We start from the raw sequence: 25,684 nt of genomic DNA, 5'->3' as shown, positions 1-25,684 counted from the left end.
ACAGAAAAAGCAGTGTGAGCCACTCCTTCCTCAAAATCATCCTTTGCAGTCCACCTTGGTGTAATAACCTCAGGTTCACACTCAGTGCCCCAAGTTTTACAAAGTATGGCTCATGGGGCCTCTGGGGCCTCAATCTCTGGCACTCCATCTATGATGGGGGTTTCCTTGAACCATTCTGCATGCTGTTCCTTCCCAGAAATCCTGCTTGTATTACCTGTGCTTGGAATGCCCACACCCCAAATCTACAGGGATCCTTTCTTTCTCAATGGACTTCTCAGTTAATGCCCATCCCAAAGATCTTCCATGATCCCCAGGAGGGCCAGGTCTGTTCTTCCTAGTTCATGCGCCTGCCTGACCCACTGCTATCTATGGTATTTAAGTATTTATTCATTGCCACTCCCCCTTCCTCCAAGTACAAGGTTAAGGGAAGCTGTGGGCCATAATAGGGTACTTGGAATATGCCCACAAGTACTGGTGAGTACATGAGTGAATACTATAGGGAGTGGTAATGTAGGGCAACACTTGCAAGAAGAAGGAGCCACTCAAACAGGTCAATTTCCTGAACCCCAGAAACCCCTCTCACCTTGGGCTAGTGCTGGCTCTGGAGGCAAGAGGGTGATGTCTGCTGCAGCAGATTTAAATGGGCCACTGTACAAAGGCTACTGACCTTATGGGATCCTATTTGACTCCAGTGAGAAGTCACAGAGATAGATGGAGAGGCCTGGGGAGTGAAGAACATGGGAGCCTGCTTTGTCATTAGGACCAGCTGAGTCCAGTGTCCTGCCAGAGCCCACCTTTGATGACTGAGAATCAACAACAACCAGCACCTTTCACTTGTAATTTTCATGAGGAAGGACAGCAAACTCCTTGGAATTATGAACAGTGGTTATGAGATGACACTAGGAGTCAAGGAATACCTTGAATGGAAAAATACAAAACTGAAAGAATGAAAGACCTAATTAGGAACATTTAAAATGTTATAAAATACAAGATCTTCTATCTGCAGCTGCTAATATGATAAGAAACCCACATGAAGTTCTTATGCTCATTAATAAAATAAATATTAAATTTCCATAACTTACTGAATTGTGATGATGACCATGAGTGTGAGCAAGGTGAACATTCTGATGTCTTTATCTTCTTAACCTCACTAAAATTCATGAATAAAATGATAATGGGAAAATGCAAACCATCTAAATGTATTTTATCCTATTATATTAACATTTACCTAATAATTACAATGGGATTCAACTCTTTTTTAAATTTATTTTTATTGTAAACAAATGGGATACATGTTGTTTCTGTTTGTACATGGAGGAACAATATACCATTTGCGTAATCATGCATTTATATATATATTGATGATTGAATCATTGTTATTGTTTTCTCCCCCCCACTCCTCCCACTCCTCTTTTCTCACTGTCCATCCTTCCTCCATTCTTGCAAACCTCCCACACCCTTTATGTGTCATCCTCCGCTTATCAGTGAGATCATTTGTCCTTTGGCTGTTTGAGATTGGCTTATCTCACTTAGTATGATGTTCTCCAATTGCATCCATTTGCCTGCAAATGCCATAATTTTATTATTCTTTAAAGCTGAGTAATATTCCATCGTATTTATATACAATATATACCACAGATTCTTTATCTATTCATCAACTGAAGGACATATAGGTTGGTTGCACAGTCTGGCTATTGTGAATTGAGCAGCTATGAACATTGATATGGCTGTATCTCTGAAGTATTCTGATTTGAAGTCCTTTGGGTATAGGCTGAGGAGTGGGATAGTTGGGTCAAATGGTGGGTCCATTCCAAGTTTTCTAGGGAATCTCCATATTGCTTTCCAGAGTGGCTGCACTTATATGCATCCCCACCAAAAATGTATGAGTGTATCTTTTTCCCCACATCCTCTCCAACACCTATTGTTGCTTGTGTCCTTCATAAATGCCATTCAAATTGGGGTGAGATGGAATCTTAGGGTAGTTTGGATTTGCATTTCTCTTATTACTAAAGATGGTAAACTTTTTTTCATATGTTTGTTGATTGATTGCAGATCTTATTCTGTGAAGCATCTGTTCATATCCTTAGCCCATTTCTTGATTGGGTTATTTGTATTCCTGATGTAGAGCTTTTTGTGTACTTTATATATTCTGGAAATTAGTGATTTATCTAAAGTATGAGTGGCAAAGATATTTCCCACTCTGTAGGCTCTCTCTTTGCATTGCTGACAGTTTTCGTTGCTGAGAGAAAGCTATTTAGTTTGAATCTGTTTCAGTTATTTATTCTTGCTTTTATTTCCTGTGCTATGGGAGTCCTGTTAAGAAAGTCTGATCCTAAGCCAACAAGGTGAAGATTTGGACCTACTTTTTATTCTATAAGATGAAGGGTCTCTGGTCTGATTTCAAGGTCCTTGATCCATTGTGAGTTGAATTTTGTGCAGGGTGAGAGATAGGTGTTCAATTTCATCCTATTGCATATGGAGTACCAGTTTTCCCAGCAATATTTGTTGAAGATGCTATCTTTTCTCCATTGCATATTTTTGGCACCTTTGTCTAGTATGAGAAAATTGTATTTATTTGGGTTTGTGTCCATGTCCCCTATTCTGTACCATTGATATACCTGTCTATTTCGGTGCCAATACCATGCTGTTTTTGTTACTATTGCTTTGTAGTATAGTTGAAGTTCCAGTATTGCGATTCCCCCTGTTTCATTCTTCCTGCTAAGGATTGCTTTAGCTATTCTTGGTTTCTTATTCTTCCAGATGAATTTCATGATTGCTTACTCTATTTCTGTGAGGTACATCATTGGGATTTTAATTGAAATTGCATTGAATCTGTATATCACTTTTGGTAGTATGGCAATTTTGACAATATTAATTCTGCCTATCCAAGAACATGGGAGATCTTTCCATCTTCTAAGGTCTTCCTCAATTTCCTTCTTCAATATTTTGTAGTTTTAAGTGTAGAGATCTTTTACCTCTTTTGTTAGATTGATTCCCCAATTTTTTTTGAGGCTATTGAAAATGGCGTTGTTTTCCTCATTTCCCTTTCAGCTGTTTGTTAGCTTGCATATAAAAATGCTTTAGATTTATGCGTGTTGATTTTATAGCCTGCTATTTTGCTGAATTCATTGATGAGGTCTATAAGTTTTCTGGAGGACTTTTTTGGACCCTCTAAATATAGAATCATGTCATCAGCAAATAGTGACATCTTAAGTTCCTCTTTTCCTATTCGTATCCCTTTATTTTCTTTAGTCTGCCTAATTGCTGTGGCTAGAGTTTTGAGGACAATGTCGAATAGAAGTGGTGAAAGAGGACATCCCTGCTGTCTTGTTCCTGTTTTTAAAGGGAATGGTTTCAGTTTTTCTCCATTAAGATTGATGTTGGCCATGGGCTTAGCATAAATAGCCTTTAAAATGTTCAGGTATGTTCCTACTATCCCTATTTTTTCTAATGTTTTGAGCATAAAGGGGTGTTGTATTTTGTTGAATGCTTTTTCTGTGTCAATTGAAACAACCATATGATTCTTATCCTTACATGATGGATTATGTTTATTGATTTACAGATATTAAACCATCCTTGCATTCCAGGGATGAACCCCACTTGAAAGAGGTGCACAACTTTCTTAATATGTTTTTGGATATGTTTTGCCAATATTTTGTTAAGGATCTGTGCATCTATATTCATCAAAGGTATTGGTCTAAAATTTTCTTTCCTTGATGTGTCTTTTCCTGGTTTGTTTGAGGGTGATATTAGCTTCATAGAATGAGTTTGGTAGGGTACCCTCTTTTTCTGTTTCCTGGAATACTTTGAGAAGTATTGAAATGAGTTCTTCTTTGAAGGCCTTGTAGAACTCGGCTGAGAATCCACCTGGTCCTGGGCTTTTCTTGGATGGTAGGTTTTTAATGGCTTCTTCTATTTCATTGTTTGATATTGATCTGTTTAAATTGTGTATGTCTGCCTGGTTTAGTTTGACAGGAGCATATGTCCCTAGAATTTGTCAATGTCTTTGGTATTTTCTATGATGTTGGATTGTACAGATTTTCAAAGTAGCTTCTCATTATGCTATTTAGCTCAGTGGTGTCTGTCATGATATTTCTTATTTCATCATGAATTTTAGTAATTTGAATTTTCTCTCTCCTCTTTATTAGTGTGGCTAAGGGTTTGTCTATTTTGTTTACTTTCTGAATGTACCAACTTTTTTGTCAATTTTTTGAATTGTTTCTTTTAATTTCATTCATTTCCACTCTGATTTTAATTACTACTGTCTTCTCCTAGATTTCCTGTTATTTTGGTATTCTTTTCCTATGGCTTTGAGCTGTAATGATAGGTCACTTAGATGTTGACTTTTTATTCTTTTCTGGAATGTGCTCCATGTAATTAATTTTCCTCTTAGTACTGCTTTCATAGTGTGCCAGAGATTTCGATATGTTGTATCATCATTCTCATTGACTTCTAAGAAATTTTTTTTTATCTCATCCCTGATGTTTTCTGTTATCCATGTTTCATTCAATAGCATATTATTTAGTCTCCAGGTGTTGAAGTAATTTCTGTTTTGCATTGTGTCATTGATTTCTACCCTCAGTCCATTATCATCTGATAGAACACAAGGCAGTATCTCTATTTTTTCATTTCCTAAGGGCTGCTTTTTGGCATAACATATGGTCTATTTTCGAGAATGTCCCATGTACTGCTGAGAAGAAAGTGAATCTGCTCACTGATAGATGGAATATTCTATATATGTCTATTAAGACTAGGTTATTGATTGTGTTATTGAGTTCTATGGTTTCTTTGGTTGGATTTTGTTTGGAAGATCTATCTAGTGGTTACAGTGGTGTGTTAAAGTCACCCAGAATTATTGTGTTGTGGTCTACATGATTCCTGAAATTGAGAAGGATTTGTTTGATGTACAGGGATGCACCATTTTGGGGGGCATAAATATTTACTATTGTTATATCTTCCTGATTTATTTTTCCCTTAAGCAGTATGAAATGTCCTTCTTTATAACTTCTGACTACCTTTGGCTTGAAGTCCACTTTATCTCATATAAGGATGAAAACTCCCACTATTTTATTGAGTCCATGTGTATGGTAGATTTTTTCCCATCCATTCACCTTTACTCTATAGATTTTTTCTATGAGATGAGTCTCTTGCAGGCAGCACATTGTTGGGTCTTTCTTTTAATCCATTCTGCCAGTTTATGTCTTTTGATTGATGAGTTTAGGCCATTATTGTTTACGGTTATTATTGAGATATGATTTGTATTCCCAGTCATTTGGCTTATTTTTGGTTTTTAAGTTGGCTTGGTTTCTCCTTTGAGTGGTTTTTCTCTAAAGAAGTTCTCCTTTGCTGACCTCCAGTTTTGTTTTACTTTTCCTCCTCATGGAATATTTTCTTGAGAACATATTGTAGCACAGGCTTTCTATTTGTAAATTCTTTTAACTTTTGTTTATCATGGAAGGATTTTATTTCATCTTCAAATCTGAAGGTTATTTTTGCTGGATATAGGATTCTTGGTTGGCAACAATGTTCTTTCAGAGCTTGAAATATGTTGTTCCAGGCCCTTCTCGCTTTTAGAGTCTGGGTTGAGAAGTTGGCTACTATCTGTATTGGTCTCCCCTTATATGTAATCTGATGCTTTTCTCTCGTGGCCTTCAAAATCCTATCTTTATTTTGAATGTTAGGGATTTTCATTATAATGAGCCTTGGCGGGGATCTGTTGTGATTTTGTGCATTTGGTGTTCTGTAAGCCTCTTGTATTTGATTTGCCATTTCATTCTTCAGGTTTGGGAAATTTTCTGATATTATCTCATTGAATAGGTTGTTCATTCCTTTGGTTTGTATCTCTGTGTTTTCCTCAATCCCAATAATTCTTAAATTTGGTCTTTTCATGATGGCCCACAGTTCTTGGAGATTCTGGTCATGATTTCTTACCATGTTCTCTGTTTAGGCAACTTTATATTCAATATTAAATATTTTGTCTTCATTGTCTGAGGCTCTGTCTTTCAAATTATCTAGTCTTTTGGTGATGCTTTCCATTGAGTTTTTTATTTGGTTTATTGTTTCCTTCATTTGAAGGATTTCAGTTTGTTTTTTTTTTCAGAAAATCTCTTTGTTGAAATGATGTTTTGCTTCCTGCACTTGCTCTTTCAGCTTATTGGTATTATCATTCATTGCCTGCATTTGCTCTCTTATCTCATCCTTTGCTTCATGAATCATCTTATTCTTGTATAATGTGAAGTCCTTTTCTGACATTTCTTCTAACATACTGTCATTGATTCTATTAATATAGAATCTAGATTTGTTTGGATCATTTTCTTCCCTTGTTATTTGTTGTTCATGTTTCTTCCCCTCTAGCAGTGCAGATCTGGGGTATTACAGATTTCCCCCTATATGCTTATAGTGGCCCTATAGGTTTCCAAAACCCTTTCTTTAAGGGGAGATCAACATTAGCAGTGCCCAATTCAGACACTAGCAATCCTTGACCAAATAGCCCCTATGAGGAGAATAACAAAATTATCATAATAAACAGAATGAGTTCAAATATTATCTTTGGTAAAACATACAGATTTCCAATAAGTACTGCAGTTTCAAATAGAGGATAAAGAGGATGCAGAGGGATGTAGAACGTGGCTGTTAATGGGATAAGAAAAGAATATACAGAAGTTCTATATAATAGAAAGTGTGAGAATGTAATCAAAAGAAATTGGATGTAAGCATGCAAATAAGGGAGAAAGAGACTGAGGGAACAGGTAAACAAAAGAAAAAGATAGCAAGAAAAGTAAAGAAATAAAAATGTAAACTTTTTCAATAAGGAGAAAAAAAGAAAATCTACAGTATAACAGTCATATATTAATGAAACCTCCCAGAGTTCAGTAGCCAGATGCATGAGAGGTACCTGACAATGAGCTTCAAGCCTCCAGCATGCTTCTCAGGATGGGATTTGCCCTACCTAAATATCAGAGCTACAGCTTCCAGGATTATCCAAGATGGCTGCTCTAGCTTCGAAATGTGTTGGCACATGGGGAGCTGCAGCTCAGGGTGTGTCCGTGGTCAGCAGGAGTTCCTGGAGCTGGGATGCAGTTGGTCAGGCAGGGTTCCCAGAGGTCAGGTGTGTTTGGTGTGTTTGTGGAATCCTGGAGGCCAGGTGCAATCAGTCAGTCTGGGTCCTGGTGATAGGGTGCAGTCAGCTGGTCTTGTGTTCCTGGTGGGAGGTAGCAGTCCATGTGAGGGCCCCAGAGGCAGGGAGTAATCAGTTGAGCTGAGGGATCCTAGAGTTGGGGCTCAGTAGGTCCGGCCAGGGGTCCTAAAGAGCCTGGCTGTTGTCACAAAATGGCAACAGTCATGTGTAATCAAACTTGCGAGTACAGTAAAAGTGAACTTCCAGGCAACCACAGGCAGCTGGTGCTCCACTGGCAGTTGGTGATCAGTTTGCTGACTGTTGTCGGCAATCAGGAGGTGAACCTCATGCGTTGGGTGATGGATATGTGTAAGGCATGTGATGCACTGGCAAGAGGCAGACAAATGGCAGATGATAGATGCCTGACAGTGAGCAATCTGAACTCAAAAAAGGACCACCTGTATTTTTGTTATTCATCTTTTACTTTTTTACAGACTGCATTTTGATTCATTGTACACAAATAGGGTACATCATTTCATTTCTATGGACACAATGTAGATTCATACCATTCACGTAATAACACATGTACATAGGGTAATGATGACTCTCATTCCACCATTTTTCATAACCCCTTCCCTCTCATTTCCTTCTACATATTCTAACATTCCCCCATCATTTACTCATTCTCCACTTATCAGGGAAAATATTTGGCCTTTGGTATTTTGGTCTTGGCTTATTTCACTTAGCATGATATTCTCCAATTCGGTCTTGGCTTATTTCACTTAGCATGATATTCTCCAATTCCATCCATTTATTTGCAAATGCCATAATATTCTTCCTCTTTATGGCTGAATAGTATTCCATTGTGTATATATACCAGAATTTCTTTATCTATTCATCTGTTGAAGGGCCTCTAGGTTGGTTCCACAATCTAGCTATTGTGAACTGAGCTGCTATAAACATTGATGTTGCTGTGTTACTAATAATATTTCAGCATTTTTATACATATCAAGAAATAGATAACTACAAAATAAAACATTGAAGGAAAACCAAAAATGCATCTCCTTTGTTTTTAAATATTTTCACACCAAAGCATTTTGCTGCAAATGAAATAATTTTTTCTGTTTTGTATCACAGTACTAGAAATTGAATCTGGGGCCTAGTACAAGCAAGTGTTCTACTACTGAGCCACACCCAAAGCCCCTTCTTTATTTCATATTGCAACAGGTCTTCTAAGTTGCTGAGGCTGGCTTCCAACTTACAATCATCCTCCCTCAGACTCCTAAGTACTTGGGATTAAAGGTTTGTACCACTCTATCCTGCTTGAAGTGAATCTTTAAATACACAATGAAAGGCTCTCCAAGTGACTTGAAAATCTATTGCAAATCTGGTTTTGAAGCAGACTTTTATTTAACACAGGTTTCAAACTCACTTTAATGAAATCAGATACACCAGAACACATTGTGGAGTGGTAAAATATGTGATAAAATCTCCATACTCCAAGGGAAAAAGTTCTTTTGCAAATAAGGAAAATCAAAAAAGAAGAAAAACAATGAGGCCTTCTACAATGTTATCTATAAGAATAATTCCCCTTTATAGACCACAATGCTGTTGACAATCTCAAGCACTTGAACTTCTGAAGAACTACCCCAGGAAGAAGTTCCTCCAAGCTTCACCAGACACAGTTACACTTTTTGTCTTTCTCACCACCTTAACAGTATGACACATTCTGCTCCAGACAGTCCCAATGGCTTCCCTTGTGTTCTTAAGGTTGGTCACATTCATAATCATTCTTTTAACACAATCAATTCTTGTAATTATTTCTGGGGCCAATGTGGATTGCTGTATTTTCCAAAGAGGTGGAGGACTCTGTGATTACTCAAATTTGCTATGTTGACCCTCCCTGTGCTGAGTTGTCATACCCAGAACAACCCATCTCTCCATAAACATGTGGTCCATGCTTCTCACACCCATGGTACCACAGTTATGCAAACCATACAGGTGAAATTAACAACCAGAAAGTTCTCAAATAATGCTATGCCAGCCACAGTGCATGTGGATTTGAAAATGCTAAGCCCTCCTTTAGGAAACATGACTGGCACAGCCCTGCAGTCCTGAACATTTTTGTGCATTAGTTTTTCTCACCCTCATTCACGCTCATTATGTCTGCATCTCTTCCTTCCCAGTTTTGGCCAGTACTTGAAATTGCTGCCACCTGCTCCCTAATGTTCTCACAACCTCTTCCATTTCTTGCCAACAACCACTTGACCAGACAGACATCTATCAGCACAGGAATTCTCCTGAGACTTTGCAAGCAAGACCATCCCACCAACCTTTCATATTCCTACCATGATCTGTTGCTAGGAACACTTTACAAACCTATGTCCAACATCAGGAAAAACTTCAAGAGGTTTATGAATTTCTTTTGTACACTGTGGTCCCTGGAATGAGAGAAACTTTCCATATTCCAAGAATATGACTTGGGCAAGCCACTCTGTATCTCCAAACATCACTTCCTAAAATGAGAATGAATGTTATCAATGATGTAGTGAAGAGGAAATAAGTTACAATATTCAAACACTGCATAATTCCTATTGGATAATTTTGACATTATCATTGTTTTTATTTTTATTTCATTATTATTATGAGTTAAGAGGATGATTTTGATATTATTGTTGTTTTTATTTTTACTGCATGTTTGCCAACTTAATTTTTACTTGCTAAATAAAAGAACAAACAATTGTGATATAGGGTTTCCAGAATTAACCTATTAAATTTTCTAGCACAAAATCTAATGCTTAATACATGCTAAAGACTTACAGTTCTGAGAAGCAAATGAATATTCTTTCAAGTAATATTTTAATTCACTTTTTTGAATATGATATTTAGTGGGTTTCTACTAATTTACTTTGGTGTTAAAGGACTGTTTTCTCTAATCGCAGTTACTACTGCTTTGACCTAACAAGCTGCACTCAGGGAGTTCTTCCAACTGACTTTGTTATACCCACACTGAATAAGCACACCAGCTCTTTGGTGCTGGTGTCTCCAGTACTTGGGTGAAATCTAGGGTCCCCATGGCTTACCCGTTTATGTTCAAATAAGGAAAACTCCATGGTTCTCTCCAGAGATAAAATGAAATCTGGTTACAGTAATTACACTACCAGATCCAGGTTAAAAGTCAATAGAGGACACTGCAATGAAACTATGTATTTGCTCTCAAGAACAGTGAGGCTTACTGAAATCCTGCAGAGTCAGGCCAGCAAGCAGCAGGTAGATTTCTCCATTGACATTTTGTACATCTACCTCTTCTGCCACACAGGTCTAGTGGTCATGTCTTCTTAACACTTCAAGTTCAGCAGCTACCCTGGGAAAGAAAAAGAAAGAAAATATTACTTCATGGGTGCTGCACTTCCTTAAGCCCACATGGATGCTGTCTGGACTGGACATGCATTCACAGGGGATGTTTCATGGGCATCCCTGCATTTCCACTCCTGTAGGACTCCTGGCTGGTCCTCACAGTTTTCCCCTCCACACCCTCACTGGGTACTACTCTTGCTGTAACAATCTCTCTCCCAACCTCAGGGCTCTCAAGCTGTGATCTAACTTTTGACACTGTGGTAGAAAAAAAGTTATTCCCAAGTGAGCCTCTTCTGTGTTACTTGGAATTTCAGCTCAATCTACTCCTAGATGGCTCAAAAATGGTCAGAAAAAAAGTCTGAATTCCCCCATATGCCAGAAGGATCAAACAGGTAGCTTCTCACAGTTGGTTCCTACATTGGAATTGTTTGTAGAAAAACTGTGACAACTTGATTTAGAAAATATTGTTTAAGAAAGAAGAAAAAACAAAAAAGGTTCTGGCACCAGGTTGCACTTGGGACCAAAGATGGTTTAACTGCATCACCTCTGCACATTACACTCACCATCAGATAAAATGAAGGGCTATATGGAAAGAATCTGAATAGCTGCAGTCTGACCAAAAGCCAGTGGTCAGGTCAGTCAAGAGTACATAATTGTCTGAAGGTGTACTGCTATGATTGACTGAGACTTAGTTGCTTGGTTACAAGTGAATTCCTACAGTTAAGGTAAAGTTACAGCATATCTGCGTATTAAGCTAGGTTATAGTTTACAATATACCACGGTCATATAGGGACAAACATTATCACACAAACACAGGGATTGATTTAAGACAAACTTATTTTAGTTTAACAATTAGACCAATTTTGTTCACATTTTTAAATTTCCAGAAAGTGACCAAAACCATGATCATAGACAGTGACACTATCTTCTACAATCGTCAAAATGGATCCCTTTGATTTCAATACAGACTTCACAATTTCACAATGTCAAATTAGTTAGATGAGCTGGGCATAGTGGCACTTACCCATAATTCTAACCAGTCAGGAAGCTGAGGCTAGAGGATCACAAGTTGGAGGCCAGCCTCAGCAACTTAGAGACTGGAATCACCTACAGGAAACCCTAATAAAATAAAAATAAAAATAAAAAATAAAAAGGACTGGAGATGTGGTTCAGTGATAAAGCACCCCTGGGTTTACTCTCTAGTACTGCTTCCCCTTCCAATCCAACAAAAGAAGGTTTTCTGCCTACTATGGCAGTGAGAAGTAGAGAGGTGAAAATGAAGATTTCAGGCACATACCTTGGTGTTGAAAATGGAATCGAATATAAAAGTGCAAAGCACTTAAAGATGCATTCCAGTCACTCAATAAGTACTCAATACTGAGAAAACACTTCACATAGAAATAAAGCCCTCTCAGATAACTCTTCTGGGATGTAATTACTCTGGGACACTGAAGGGGAACTCAAAGGAGAGGATCCCCCAAAATAGACCCTTTTGAGTATCCACTGTCAGCACAGATAGAAGACTCCTAACTACCATGCCACAATGTTGTGATGTGTCTGTCCCCACGAAAGACACCAGCTTGTCCACTTGGGCTCCCTTCAGCCACATTGGACCCAATTCCTGAATGGGGTCTGAAGTGTTCTCACACAAGAGGCCTTGGGCATCCTTACATGCCCCAATTCTAATGTGGGGACATTACTGGCATGTTTCTGGCTCAAAAGATGAGTGAGTTCCCTGTTACAGCTGTTCCCTGTTACTTACAGAGGAGGTGACTTTGTTAGAGGGAGGGGTGGGGGGCCTCTTGTATTTTGGACAGGAGCTGTCCTGATCACTTTTCCAACCCTGTGACAAGTACCTGAGATCATCAGCTTCAATAGAGGAGAGGTCTATTTTGGTTCATAATTTCAGATCTATGGTCGTTTTCCACTCCTCCATCTGAAACTGTGGCAAGACAAAACATCTGGCAGAGAATATGTGGCAGAGGAAACTGCTCACCTCATGGCACCTAGAAGACAAAGAGAAACAGAGCCAGAAATGTACAGGGGTCCTAGTACCCATTCAGGGGCACATCCCAAATGAACTAATTTCCATCAACAGGGCCTCACTTTCCAAAATGTTCCACCACCTCCCAATAGTGCCATCAGCTAGGACCAGAGGTTTAACATTAAGCCTTTGGGGAACATTTAAGGTCAATACCAGAATATCTACCCTTGTCTCCAAAAGCTCATATCTCTCTCAGGAAAAATAAATGCATTCAGTCCATCTCCAAGAGTCCACAAACCTCAACGGTGCCTGCATTGCTCAATAGTCCTCCAAAGTCTCCTCTGAGACTCAGGGGAACACAGTTAAGCTGAACACTGAATTAAAAGGTTTTTTCTTCCACTCTTTCTTGTTTTAGATTCATGAGCATAACTTTCTTTCCTCCTTACACCCTCATCCCTCTCTTAATGACTAATCACAGACTTAGTTAAAATGCTATCCTTTGGACTGGGCACTCCCCTTTTCTAGGTCACAGGAAATGTCCAAATTCAAAGGCATTGGCAGAAGTGTAGAGAAGAGACAGACTAGGGTGGAAATCAGATGCACACACCTTCAGAATCTAGCAAGTGTCTAAACAATCACATAATCTTAGATTCAAATGTCTGGCATGGCTCAGGTTCCACTGGACCCAGATAAGACCCACACAACACCAGCTCCTGAAAAAGCACATCTGTCAAGAATAGTGAACTACCCCCTTGTGCCCACCAGTCCAAAACTGAGAGAACAATCCCTCATATCACAGTACATACATTTTCACTCTGTAGCACTAAGCATGATGAAAGCAGCAGCTACCCATTCATGTTGAATTACTGCAAAATGAAATATTTTCTTCTCCCACCTGTCTACCTCTTCAGGTACTGGCTGACTCAGGTGAAAGCAAAGCACCACAATCAAACCTTTTGCAGTTATATTAGCTATAATCCTCTCTAATAATCAAAAAGAAAATAAATATATTTCCAAGATACAATGGCACATGGGGAAACACAATTTGCCCAAAAGGGAAGAACAGGAAACTAACAAGGAAAATAAGCAAGCAGGGCAAACATTCAGTCTAGTGCTCCAAGTGGGGACCTAGGGCATGTGATGGTTTGATATGGATCCCCAAGACATGGATAAGTTTGCCCCTCCAGTCTTGTCTCTTGCGTAGTCACTCCATGGAGCTGGGTGTGCTCACTGCTTGTGACTTCTCTTGGCAGTCTTCATTAGCCTGGCATCACTAACTTAGGTCTCCACTATAACACTGGCTCCACCTCAGAGTTTGACAAATCATTCTTTCTGGAGCTAAAGACCTGGACTCCAACTGTGACATAACCTTCCTGGCCACAAGCCTTTCCTCAGAATTATCAGCAAAAGCCCACAGTTCTTAAAATATATTCATTCACAATACCCAAAGACACAATCTACTCCCAAGCACACAATGAACCTCTCGCATCTGCCAGAGCACACAGGCCAAGAGCCCCATGAATTCAAGACACACTCAGCTACCTACAACCTAGAATTCTCAAATGCATGAGGCAAACCATAATTAAACACCAGGATGGCACATTCTAATAACATCACCAATATCTTCAAGAATTATGTGCCACAATAAACACAAATACACTTCCTGGGCCTTTGTGTACACACAGATTCTAAATAATGCATCCACAAATCCATGAACATACACCTAATCACTTGTGTGCCTACACACAAAACACAGAAATGATAATCTTGCATGCATGAGACAGAGAGTTCAAAACCAGCACACATGAAAAACCATGCACCCATTAATCTCTAAATATGGATCAATATATAATACTTTCCACACAGAAATGGACAGACACACAAACATTTTCAAACATAAATACAGAGATCCGCTAAAACTACAGCATTCCACATCTCCAGAAATCAAACTGCCAAGCTCTGCAGCCAAACATTCCCATATGGACCTAAAAATGTCACACATTCTCTGAAGAAATACATTTTCAATACTCCTAGCAACTTTTTTTCCCAATGAAGAAACTTACAGAATTCATGTACCCATGTTAGAATCCAGAAATCAATTTGCATTCCCAAGACACAAAACTATCTCCAGCTACACATAAGCTCACTTACAAATCCCAAATTATCACACCCTACTAGAACAAACTTTATTTCTAACAAGTACTAACAAAAAACTATCATTTATCTCTAAAACAATTTCCACAGCCCCTGTTTAAAAGCACAATGTCACCTTTCCATCTATATATACAGTCTTCCTTCTCACTTACATCCAAATAACTTCTACTTAATACAGATATCATCTTCCATGTCCCTCGAATACACATACTAATTGACACCTAAATATTCTTCCTTCTCACAACTATCGCTAATGTGGTACCCAACACAAACTCAGTATACCAGTAACTCTCCATAGGCATCTCATCTCTACAGTTACCCACCTCATACAAATAGGCAAATATCCTCCACTATATAAATAATCTTATACTACGTTCATATACAAGCTCACACTCTGCCAAATACGCTCGCTTCCAGGACAGGAGGCCCCAGGGCCGCGCAGGGCCTGGTCTGGGCGTCGCCCACATCCAGTTGAGAACAGGGCGCAGGCGGTGTGGCTTGCGCGGACACACAACGGGGAGGCCCGCCGCCCAGAATGGAAGACCGGCGCACGATGCACTCTGGAAGAGAGAGCCACGCGGGTCCAGTACTTCTGGGCGGGGAACCCACTCTGGACGCCACCATGGGAGCCGCGCCAGCAGTAGGGAAACCGCCTTCAGCGCTCGCGCCTGCTTCATCCCTGCAGCGCCAAAGCAAGGGATTCTGGACAGTTGTACTGAGGACCGCGAGCGCCACAGCGCTTCTGGCCAAGGGTGTTCGCATACGCGAGGGCTGCTGGCGGGAAGCGCGGAATGCCTGCAAGACAGGATAGAAGTGCGTCAGCATCTGTGATGTGTGGTGTGCAAGGCGGGTCTTCCTGGCGGAGCGTTGGGCTGCTCCTACTTCCAGCGAGTGCACCTGAAACGACCATGGTGATGGTCACTGTTACAAACCTGCCACGCCTGCATTGGAGACCGCCCTGGCTGCAGCATTGCAAGTTCTCTACGCTGAAGCTCAGGCTCCTTATTTAGGACTATTGTTTTGACCCCCTTTGCACCACGTCCCTTTGATTCTTGTTCACTGGGCCAAATATCAGTGTGTACCTTTCTCATACTCCATCAATAGGTTCCATTATGGCAAAGAATTAGCTCTGGGTAACCCTCTAAATACCGCATTCCTCGAATTTCCTTGCTAGATTTACAGTATTCAGCTATTATTACATACGTAGAGACCTCCCAAAAATACAGATGCTCAACTGCTTTCTTTCTAAGCTTTCCTTATACATTTTTGAGGACTTTGAAATGTGGACCAATTTCAGTAGACAGAGCAAGTTAATGTTCATCCTTTTCTACTACATGGCATGATTTTAGTTGGAACTTTTAAAATTGTACCGTGGATTCACTGAACCTTGCAGTACATGGGGAAAAAAAAAAAAAAATCTCTCAATGCTTTTTCTGGGACTTGGGTAATTAGTATCACTTCCTTCCAAAGAATAATGGGGAAGACACTATGTCATAAGTGACACTGCTAATTGCCCCCAATGTGCAGATCTAACCTGTATGCAGGAGGCAGACAGGGCCTTTACCATTCCTCCAAAGTTCCCTGATTAGGTAAACATCCATGTTCAGAGATGTGTGTGTGTGTGTGTGTGTGTGTGTACATATATCTGCATACATACATAAATCTCTGAACAGTGTTATCTCTGGACTTTACAACAGCAATGGACAGATGTTAGGGCAAAATGTCATTTAACTGCTCCTTTCCATGGCAATTCTATACAAATTGAATTTGGGCTAGTAAGAGTGTGTGTGCATCTGCAGACTAACCTTGTGAATTGGGACAAAGCTGATTGCATAGGATTAGGAGTGTAGCTCAGTGGTAAAGTGGTTACAGAGAGTATGCAATGGGCCTGAATTGGATATTGATCTCCCAAATCAATTTTGCTTTGGAAATCTGGTCTTCATCATTCATTACAGTAAAGTATTATTTAAAGAAAAAGAAGAAAGAAAAAATTGTGGAATTAAGAGAGAAGACAGTTTTTCCACACTACACATTTTATATCACTTGTTCAAAAACATAAAGCTGTCAATTCTAATTAATAACAATTACATGAATGAAATCTGTGGGAAATAATTAGCTCTCTTGAAAAGTGAAAGAAGAACGAAAGAATTACATTTTTAGTGCCTAATAGCATGTTTTGCCAGACTTCATTTAAAAAGTTTTATGTAAAGGTGTTGAATATCTCATGAACACCCAAGTGTGAGTTTTGCAGATGTGATGAGGTGCAAAAACCACTATATCTATAAAATGCAAGCCACACCCTACAGTTTAGAGTAGATGTTTTTTATACTCATTATTGTTTATAATTAATATGGTAGACAAGAGCCATGGCTCATATGTTCTGCCCATCAGTTAAGCAAAGATGATTGATGGTGTTGGATTAGGGTTTCATCTACCAACTCATTGATGAATAGACTTGTTTCTGACATTCATCTGTGAATCTGATTTTATGGGGTTAGGGATGAAGTTCAGTGGTAAAGTGCTGCCTAAGAGTATGCAAGGGCCCTGAATTCAAACTTCGTCTATCAAATAAAGCTTGCTTTGAAAGTCTGGTCTCTGCCATTCATTATAGTAAACCATCATTTAAAAAAATTAAATGTGGAAATAGGAGAAGACAGTTTAACACATTGTATTTCATATCACTAGGTCAAGAAAAAAATAAGAAAGAGAGAAACCTTCCAGGTCTAATACCAATGACATGAATGAAGACTGTAGGAAATAATAAGCTGATATGACAAGTAAAAGAGCCAAAGAAGCCTATTTTCAGTGTCTGAGTATCCTGTTTTGTCCCATTCCTTTTAAAAGGCTTTTAATACGGTGATAAATATATCATGCACACCCAAGTGTGCTTTTTGCAGACATGATTTGATGAAAAAACACTATATCCATTCTACTGGGGTTTCCCTGTACCAACACACCAGCTGTTCTGTGATGTGTCCCTGCCCCCATGGGTGACTGCACCAATATTCCAGCATAAACCTCTGGTGCTGTCTGCTTAACCTGGAAAACAGTGTGTGGCTGATCTGTTCATCTTTGAATCATGAGAGCCAGAACTGAAGCCAGGAGAGCCTCCTCATATTCAGAACATTCACCACACTCAGGAACCCGTCATCTGGAGGGCCCCAGGGGCCTTCAGTGGGGGTGTGGAGCATCCTGCTCCCTTCCTCACAGCAGTTTCTGCCCTGAGGACCACTGTGACTATCTCAGTCAGTGGGGTACTTGGAATCATGAGGGCCTCTGTCACCAGGGCCTTGCCCCTCCAGCACCACCACCATTTGCACACCTGGACCCCACCATCTTCCAAATGGGTGCCCACCAACAGCCAGGTGGACAGTTTGGAGAGGGCACCCTGTCCATCTTCCATACTGCAGTGCCACCAGGTGCCTCCAGTGAACCTTAGAGCATCGATAAAATCTTCAGCCACGAGCAGTGCTTTAAGACCCTGGTCCACAGGCACCTTCCTCAGACTCGAGATGTGGAAGCACTCTCCTGTTTCCTCATGTAAGCACTCTCTCCAGGGTCCCCAAACTCCTCCTAGTGCTCTGACATGAGGAAAATCGTGGGATGGAAAAAGGAGGCTGGGATGTAGGGGAAATGGAAGGAAGGTCCTGTGGTTTGGGGGACAAGTTCAGAGACCTAATTTCCAGGAATATTTATCTCACACTAGGAGGATAAATTTGCTTTAACTCACTTGCCCATCACAGCCCCATGAGAATAGGCAATGTTTCCAATGATCATCAACATCACATGGAGGTCTCAAGGTCAGAACAGGTATCTGAGATAATGTAAGCTGGGATTTGCAGTTGGCTGTGTGACTCCATATGATGGTATCTCCCCAAGTCATTTCCGATTATAGCATCAACCTCATTGTTCATGGCACAGAAGACATCACAATCAGAAGGAAGGTTAAGGATGCTGGCCCCAAGACAAAACTCTACAGGTACCCACACACATTGTTCTGAACTCCTGTGGTAAAAAGAAACTCAAGGGAATGTTCACTCTCTTTGGATTCTGGGTGGGTATGTTCATCTTTGCCCCACTCCGTAATCATGCTCCCAGGCCATTGTGTGTACCATCTCAGTTAACTTGGGCTGCCATACCAGATGTTATAGACTCAGTGGTTGAAACCTCAGGCATTCACTTCTTACTGTTATGGATTCAGGAGTCCCAGAAGGATGCCTGACCCAAAGTCCCCTGAGGGCACCCTCTCTATCTTGAGAATATGACTGGCAGGCCTATGTCCTCACATGACCAGCATCCCTTCACTGTCTCCTCCTTCTCCTACCAAGACCACTAATACCTTCATGAAGCCTCACCCTCAGGATCTTATCTACCCCTCCTAAAAACTAAAACAAATCTCTGAATACAATCATATTGGGTGTTAGAACTTCAACATGTGAATTTTGGAGAATAAAGACATTCACCACATAATACCCCACACCATTGAGGAATTCAAGTAAAATCATACAGTCCAATGAAGCCCTTAATGTTAATATTTGGTATAAGGTACATTGTCCCAGGGCCCCATTGCCCTATTGCCAATACTTTTGATATGAACAATATGAAGCAGATGCAACAAAGGTAGGAGAGTGTATTGGTCCAGGTTAGTTGAGAACAGAGAGTGACATTGTGGGACCTGACAACTGCTGATGAATTCCAGTACATCACTTTGGTGCCAGTCCCCACTGGAGCCAACCATATACATGGAGGAGTATGGTAAGCCATCCTTACTTAGCAGAATCAGACTAAGTTGAGTCATGGGATGAAGAGGCCTGTCTTCCAGGAACTAACAGTCACAGAATCCTGTCCCAGATTTCCAGGAATCATGTGACACTCTGTGGGAGTGGTTCCCTGTCTCCTTGTGGCATATTCTCCCTAAGAAAATGTCTCCCCTAACTGCACCCTATCCTGTCCATCACAGAAGTATCTCCTCCTAGTCTTTCCCCATTTAAATGAAAGAGAGTTGAACTACTCCAAGTTGTTGTTGTTGTTAGAGGCCAGAGCTGGCATGGCCAGACCTGTCATGCCCCCTCTCATTTAAATAAGTATTGACTTTTGTGTGTTTATAGAGTAGATAATTTTGGGGGTAATTGAGTAATATGGAGCCAACATCCTCTTCCATCAGTTAACTCTTTTCTCATCCCTGTGGGACATGACTGAGAGACACCCCGCAGAAGAGGGACTTTGAAAATGTTTCCAGGAATTGCAGTGCACAAGCATCTTTGATCATTGATGAGACCCCAGAAATGTGAGTCAGGTTTCAGGGCCCAGAACCAAGTGGTGCAGGATTATGTATTACACAGTAGGGTCTGGTAGGTTCTGTCACCTATCTGTGTGTTGATTCTGAGGCATATAGCTTTCCAAACTGCAGCTCGCTGTAGCTAGCAGTATAGGCATTCTCTCTGCATCTGTACCAGAAACTCCAACCTCAATGTTCCTGATTCCAACTCTGCCTTGAGGTTCAGGGTCAGTTTGGGTAGGAGTAACCAGTACAGCCTCAAGTTCTCCTTCTGTTTGTGGGCTCTGCAGAGGCCACTAGCCTCACACCTGCCTGGAAATGGTCACTTCTTTGGAGTGGGAAATATCAGAGGTCATGAAAGTGGTCACTACTTTATCCTGATATTTCAGAAGAGGATGGAAGTGGGGAGTGCATGGAGGGGTTCAGCACCACATCTCCAGTCTATATCTGTATGGCTCTAATTAATCCCTGCCATTCTAATTCTAACAAGTGAAAAGAAGTAAAATAAACAGCCCTCATTGGAAGCAACCCAATGTTCTTTCACTTTCACATGACCTCTCCTGTTCCTCTGTCTCCAAGGTGATACATCCAGGGCTCATGGTGCCAGTATCAATATCCCTGAATTTGTCATGGTGTTCCCTGATATGAATCATATCCCTGACCAGCTTCTGGCAGTTCCCTGATCTGTGTAGTTCCTAGCAAGAATAGTAGAGACCTGGAACAAGAGTCCACTAGGGGTCCTACCTGGGTCCCTCAGATCTGATTCTCTTCAGGTGCTACTTGATATAGTGTTTCCCCAGAAATATCATTCTTCCTTTGTAGCAGCTCCCTCCTTGGACTGGCCCAGTCCACTGCAAGATACAACTCCATATCCCTGCCACCAACTCCTGCTTGGAATTGAGCTAGCACTTGCCTGGTATGCCTAACTTGATTCTCAACTCAGCCTGTGCTTCCCTTACCCAAACCCCACCCAGATTTATGGAACTTGAGACTTGACACCAAAGGGTGTCAATGGCCAAGAAAGGCTGCTGTCCAAAATAAGAACATTTCCTTTAGTATGGGGAATTTAATCTTTCAAGCAGAAGAGTCCCTTAGCACCTAAGGTCCCTCCTAACCTTTTTTTTTTTTTTTTTAATTGTGTAGTGATGAGGCCAAGTGATGTGGCTCCTTTCTCTCCCTACCTTTCCAAAGAACCAACACACCATCTTTGCAGAACTTGGGTCCTTTGTGGGAATAGTGCATGGACTATCAGTGGCTCCAAATGTCCTTCCACATGACTGTACTAGATGTTCCACCTCTTGCACTATCTTCTCCATTATATCCTCAAGTTGGGTTGTCCTGCAGTAGAGCAGACCAGACTAGATTCCTGAACCCTGTCTTCTACCATTTGTTTGAAATGAAGTTCGATTCCCCATCCATGCACTGCTCTTGTCTTCCCTGTCCTGGTGTGCACCTCCAGAAAGACAATGCCTAAGGCATGACATGCCTGATTTTTAGCAGCCAAACCAAAGGTGCCAGAGACCAAGGCGCCCAAGACAGGCACCCATTCAAATCACATCTGAAGCCATCCATATGTACAGCTTGGGGTCCACACACTTTTCCACATGGAAGCCCTCCCACTTGTCCACTGGACAGTCTTCTGCAAACTTGGGAGAGGAAGGACTGGAGCAGCAGCCAAGAAAGGATGATTTATACCCAGACCCATTTCCTGAGCTGCATTGATGAGGACTTTGTAAACAAGGTGGGCTGGGTCTGCAAATCTTGGTGTAGCTTTATAGTTTAGATTCTCAGCATTGTGTGTGTGTGTGGGGGGGGGGTGGGTGGGTGTACACACGTACATACATTTGTAAACATGTGTGAAGCTGATGGTTGGGATTAACAACTCCATGGTGCAGAACAGGATGGGATCATCACCATTTCCTGTTTGTCCTAGAAGTCTTTCAGACTTGGAGTCATTTCCACCTAAGGTCACTCACACTCTTTCTTCTCTTCCCAGGTGTAAACTATGATTCAACTCTGCTTCCTGGAAGAATTACTTTTCTCTGAAATATATACAAATATCTTGGCTTTAACAAAAGAGCAGGATCAGGAGAGAGGATTCACCCCCAACCAGATGTAAAGGGGAAGGAGGGTCTCCCAGTAGATCAGGGGCTGGTGATATACTGGCTATACATGAGAAGCAAGAACACCTGATAAACAAGTGCAGGGTCACCAGGAACACAAGAGGTTGGTTAGAAACAAAAGGTAGACCAGGAGAAAGGAGCACCAGGTAGAACTACAGAGTTAAAGACACAAGGTTTACTGGTGCTTGGGGACAGACACCAAGTGAAAAAGGCAGAGAGAGATACCTGGCAGGATAGAAGAATAAAAGACACAAGTAAGTAAGAAAGGGAGTTGCCACAGGACCCTGTTCACATGGAACACAAGACCTCTTCTATCCTCATCCTGCCTGTGATACATGACTCCTTGATTGTGACTGCTTCAGAACAGAGGATGTAGGTAAGGATAAAAACATTCAAACTGATTTTATGCATTCAACTTCTTAAAAGTAAGTAAATTCTAAGGCATAATTTTAGAAAGGCACAGTCTCAGAACTGAGGACAGAACTTTTAATCAGACACATTTTACTTAAGAAAAACCTATCATATCATTCTTGCTGCTCTCAGAAATGTGTGTTTCATGGCTCAAATCAGTGTGGCTATGTGGATTATTACAATATTGAAATACTTCCCTACTGAATACTGAGAAGTTCTGAGTAGACCCCTGCTGTCATCCTGTCCCTGCTTCTCCTCTCACACTTGGGCTGTCATAACAAAGAGCCCTGACAGATGTGCTTGAACAACAGAATTTTATTGTTTCACAGTTCTGAGGATTGTAAGGCTGACAATTCAGATGTTATTAGGAAGTGTTCTGAAAGTTATCTCCCTGGACTGTGTATGCTGTCTCTCCTATGTCCTCACATGGTTCTTCCTGGTGTACCTTTTGCCTAATCTCCTTTTTTTGTGCATATATAGAGAAAGTGAGTATGCATATCAGTCACATATAAGTTGTATAAGCTAATGGGTCTCTTTGTGTCTATTCCATATGTGTATGTATCATGCATGTCTTTTAATTTTGATTTCAAGAATTGAACTGAGGAACAATGGACCACTGAGTCCCACCCCCCAACCCTATTCTGTATTTTTCTGAGAAGTGTCTCACAGAGAAGCTTAGGGCCTTGCTTTTCCTGAGGCTGGCTTTGAACATGTGATCCTTCAGTTTCAACCTCCTGAGTTACTTTTGTTATAGGCATGTACCACTGTGCCTAGATTAAAATTGCAAAGAAATGTAACAACATACCAGAAAGGGGCAAGCAATGCAGAGAGGCTAGATTTTAGCACTATAAGCCTAAACAAAAAAAAAAAAAAATTCAAATCAACAATATCATGATTCATCATAATGTCTTACAAAAACAACAACAAACCAAATCCAAAATTTTTGGAAGAAATGAAGTAGTGAAATTCAGAGAAAAATTAAATAAATTGGAGACAAAAAGAAAAGAATAATGCAACCCTGATACCAAAACCAGATATAGACACGTCAAGGAAAGAAAATTTCTGACCAATATCCTAAAATCAATATACATGCAAACATTCTTAGCAATTTTAGCAAATTGCATACAAAAACATATTAAAAACTTAGTGTAGTACCATTAAGTAGGTTTTATCCCAGGGATAAAAGGTGGGGTCAACATCCAGAAACAATAAATGTAATTCACTGCATCAGCAGACATAAGGTTAAGAACCATATGGTTATTTCAATAGATGCAGAAAAAGTATTTGAAAAAATACAGCACCCTTCATGCCCAAATCCCTAGAAAAAATAGTGATAGTAGGAACATTCCTCAACATTAACCCCATGACCAACATCATTCTAAATGGAAAAACTGAAAAAATTACCCCTAAAAACTGGAAAAAAGCAGGGATGCCCTCTTTCACCACTACCACTTCTATTCAACACTGTCCTTGAAATTCTAGCCAGAGCAATTAGACAGACCAAAGAATTTAAAGGGATACAAAGAGGAAAAGAAGAACTCAAACGATACCTGTTTGCTGATGACATGATTCTATATTTAGAAAAACTGAAAAATTCCACCAGAAAATTTCTAGAACTCATAAATGAATTCAGTAAATTAGCAGGATTTAAAATCAATTCTCATAAATCTAAAGCATTTTTTATTCATATGCAAAGAATCCACTGAAAGAGAAATTAGGAAATCTACCCCATTCATATTAGCCTCAAAAAACAAAACAAAACAAAACAAAACAAAACAAAACTTAGGAATCAATCTAACGAAGAGGTGAAAGACCTCTACAATGAGAATTAGAGAACACTAAAAAACCAAAAACTGTAGGAGATGGAAAGATCTCCCATGTTCTAGGATACACAGAATTAATATTGTCAAAATGGCCATACTTCCAAAAGTGCTATACAAATTCAATGCAATTCCAATTAAAATCCCAATGTTGTAACTCATACAAATAGAGCAAGCAACCATGAAATTCATTTGGAAGAATAAGAGACTCAGAATACCTAAAGAAATCCTTAGCTGGAAGAGTGAAGATGGGGCTTTCACAATACTAGACCTTCAAGGATCCTACAGAGCAATAGAAAATAAAAACAGCATGGTACTGGCACCAAAATAGACAGGTAGATCAGAGGTACAGAATAGGGGACACAGAGACAAATTCATATAAATACACTTCTCATACTATATAAAGGTGCCAGAAACACAATGGAGAAAAAATAGCCTCTTCAACAAATGGTGCTGGGAAAACTGGTAATCCATATGCAGCAAAATGAAAATAAAATCTGATCTCTCACCCTGCATAAAACTCAACTCAAAAACATTGAGGACCTTGTATTCAGACCAGAGATTCTGCAACTTATAGAAGAAAAATTAGGTCCAAATCTGCATCATGTTGACTTAGGACCAGACTTCCATAAAATGACTTCCAAAGCACAAGAAATGAAAGCAGGAATCAATAATTGGGATAGATTCACATTAAAACTCTTTTCTGAGGAATGGCAATGATCAAAAATGTGAGGAGAGAGCCTCCAGAGTGGGAGAAAATCTTTGCAACACATACTTCAGATAGAGCAGTAATCTTTTTTTCTTTTTTCTTTTTTTTGAACACTAATCTTTACAATCTATAAAGAACACAAAACTTTACACAAGGAATGCAAAAAAAAAAAATCAGTATATGAGCCAAGAAAATGAGCAGACACTTCACAACAGAAGATCTATAAGCAATAACAGATATATGAACGAAAGTTCAGCATCTCTAGTAATAACAGAAATGCAAATCACAACTACGATAAGATACCTTCTCATCCCAATTAGAATGGTGATCATCAACAATACAAGCAACAATAGGTGTTGGTGAGGATGTGGGGAAAAAGTACAATAATACAATGCTAGTTGAGTTGCAAATTAGTGCTGCCACTCTGGAAAGCTCTATGGAGAGTCCTTAAAGAATTTGGAAATGGAACCACCATTTGACCAAGCTATCTCACTCCATGGTCAATAGTTGAAGGACTTAAAATCAGCATACTACAGAGATACAGACACAACAATGTTAATAGCTGCTCAATTCACAATCTATAGATTGTGGAACCAATGTAGATGACCTTCAGTTGATGATTGCAATAAGAAACTGTGTTACAGATATACAATGGAATATTAATCAACCATAAAGAAAAATAAAATTATGGCATTAGCAGGTAAATGGATGCAGTTGGGGAATATCAGAGG

General features: G+C 40.1%; 1 long non-coding RNA gene and 1 pseudogene across 2 annotated transcripts in view; both read right to left on the bottom strand.

The window, feature by feature from the left end:
- The window catches only part of LOC306642743, a 152,201-nt gene extending 139,408 nt beyond the window's left edge, over window positions 1–12,793 (bottom strand). Inside the window, exon 1 of the long non-coding RNA XR_013758656.1 lies at window positions 12,684–12,793. This is a non-coding gene — a long non-coding RNA (uncharacterized lncRNA). The remainder of the gene's footprint in view (window positions 1–12,683) is intronic.
- The window catches only part of LOC306642600 (thiosulfate sulfurtransferase/rhodanese-like domain-containing protein 2), a 417,963-nt pseudogene that overhangs the window by 363,978 nt on the left and 28,301 nt on the right, over window positions 1–25,684 (bottom strand). The window lies entirely within an intron of this gene.

The sequence above is a fragment of the Sciurus vulgaris genome (assembly GCF_902686455.1).
Source record: "Sciurus vulgaris genome assembly, chromosome: 13".
Lineage (NCBI taxonomy): Eukaryota > Metazoa > Chordata > Mammalia > Rodentia > Sciuridae > Sciurus > Sciurus vulgaris.
This window is presented reverse-complemented; position numbering and strand designations above follow the sequence as displayed.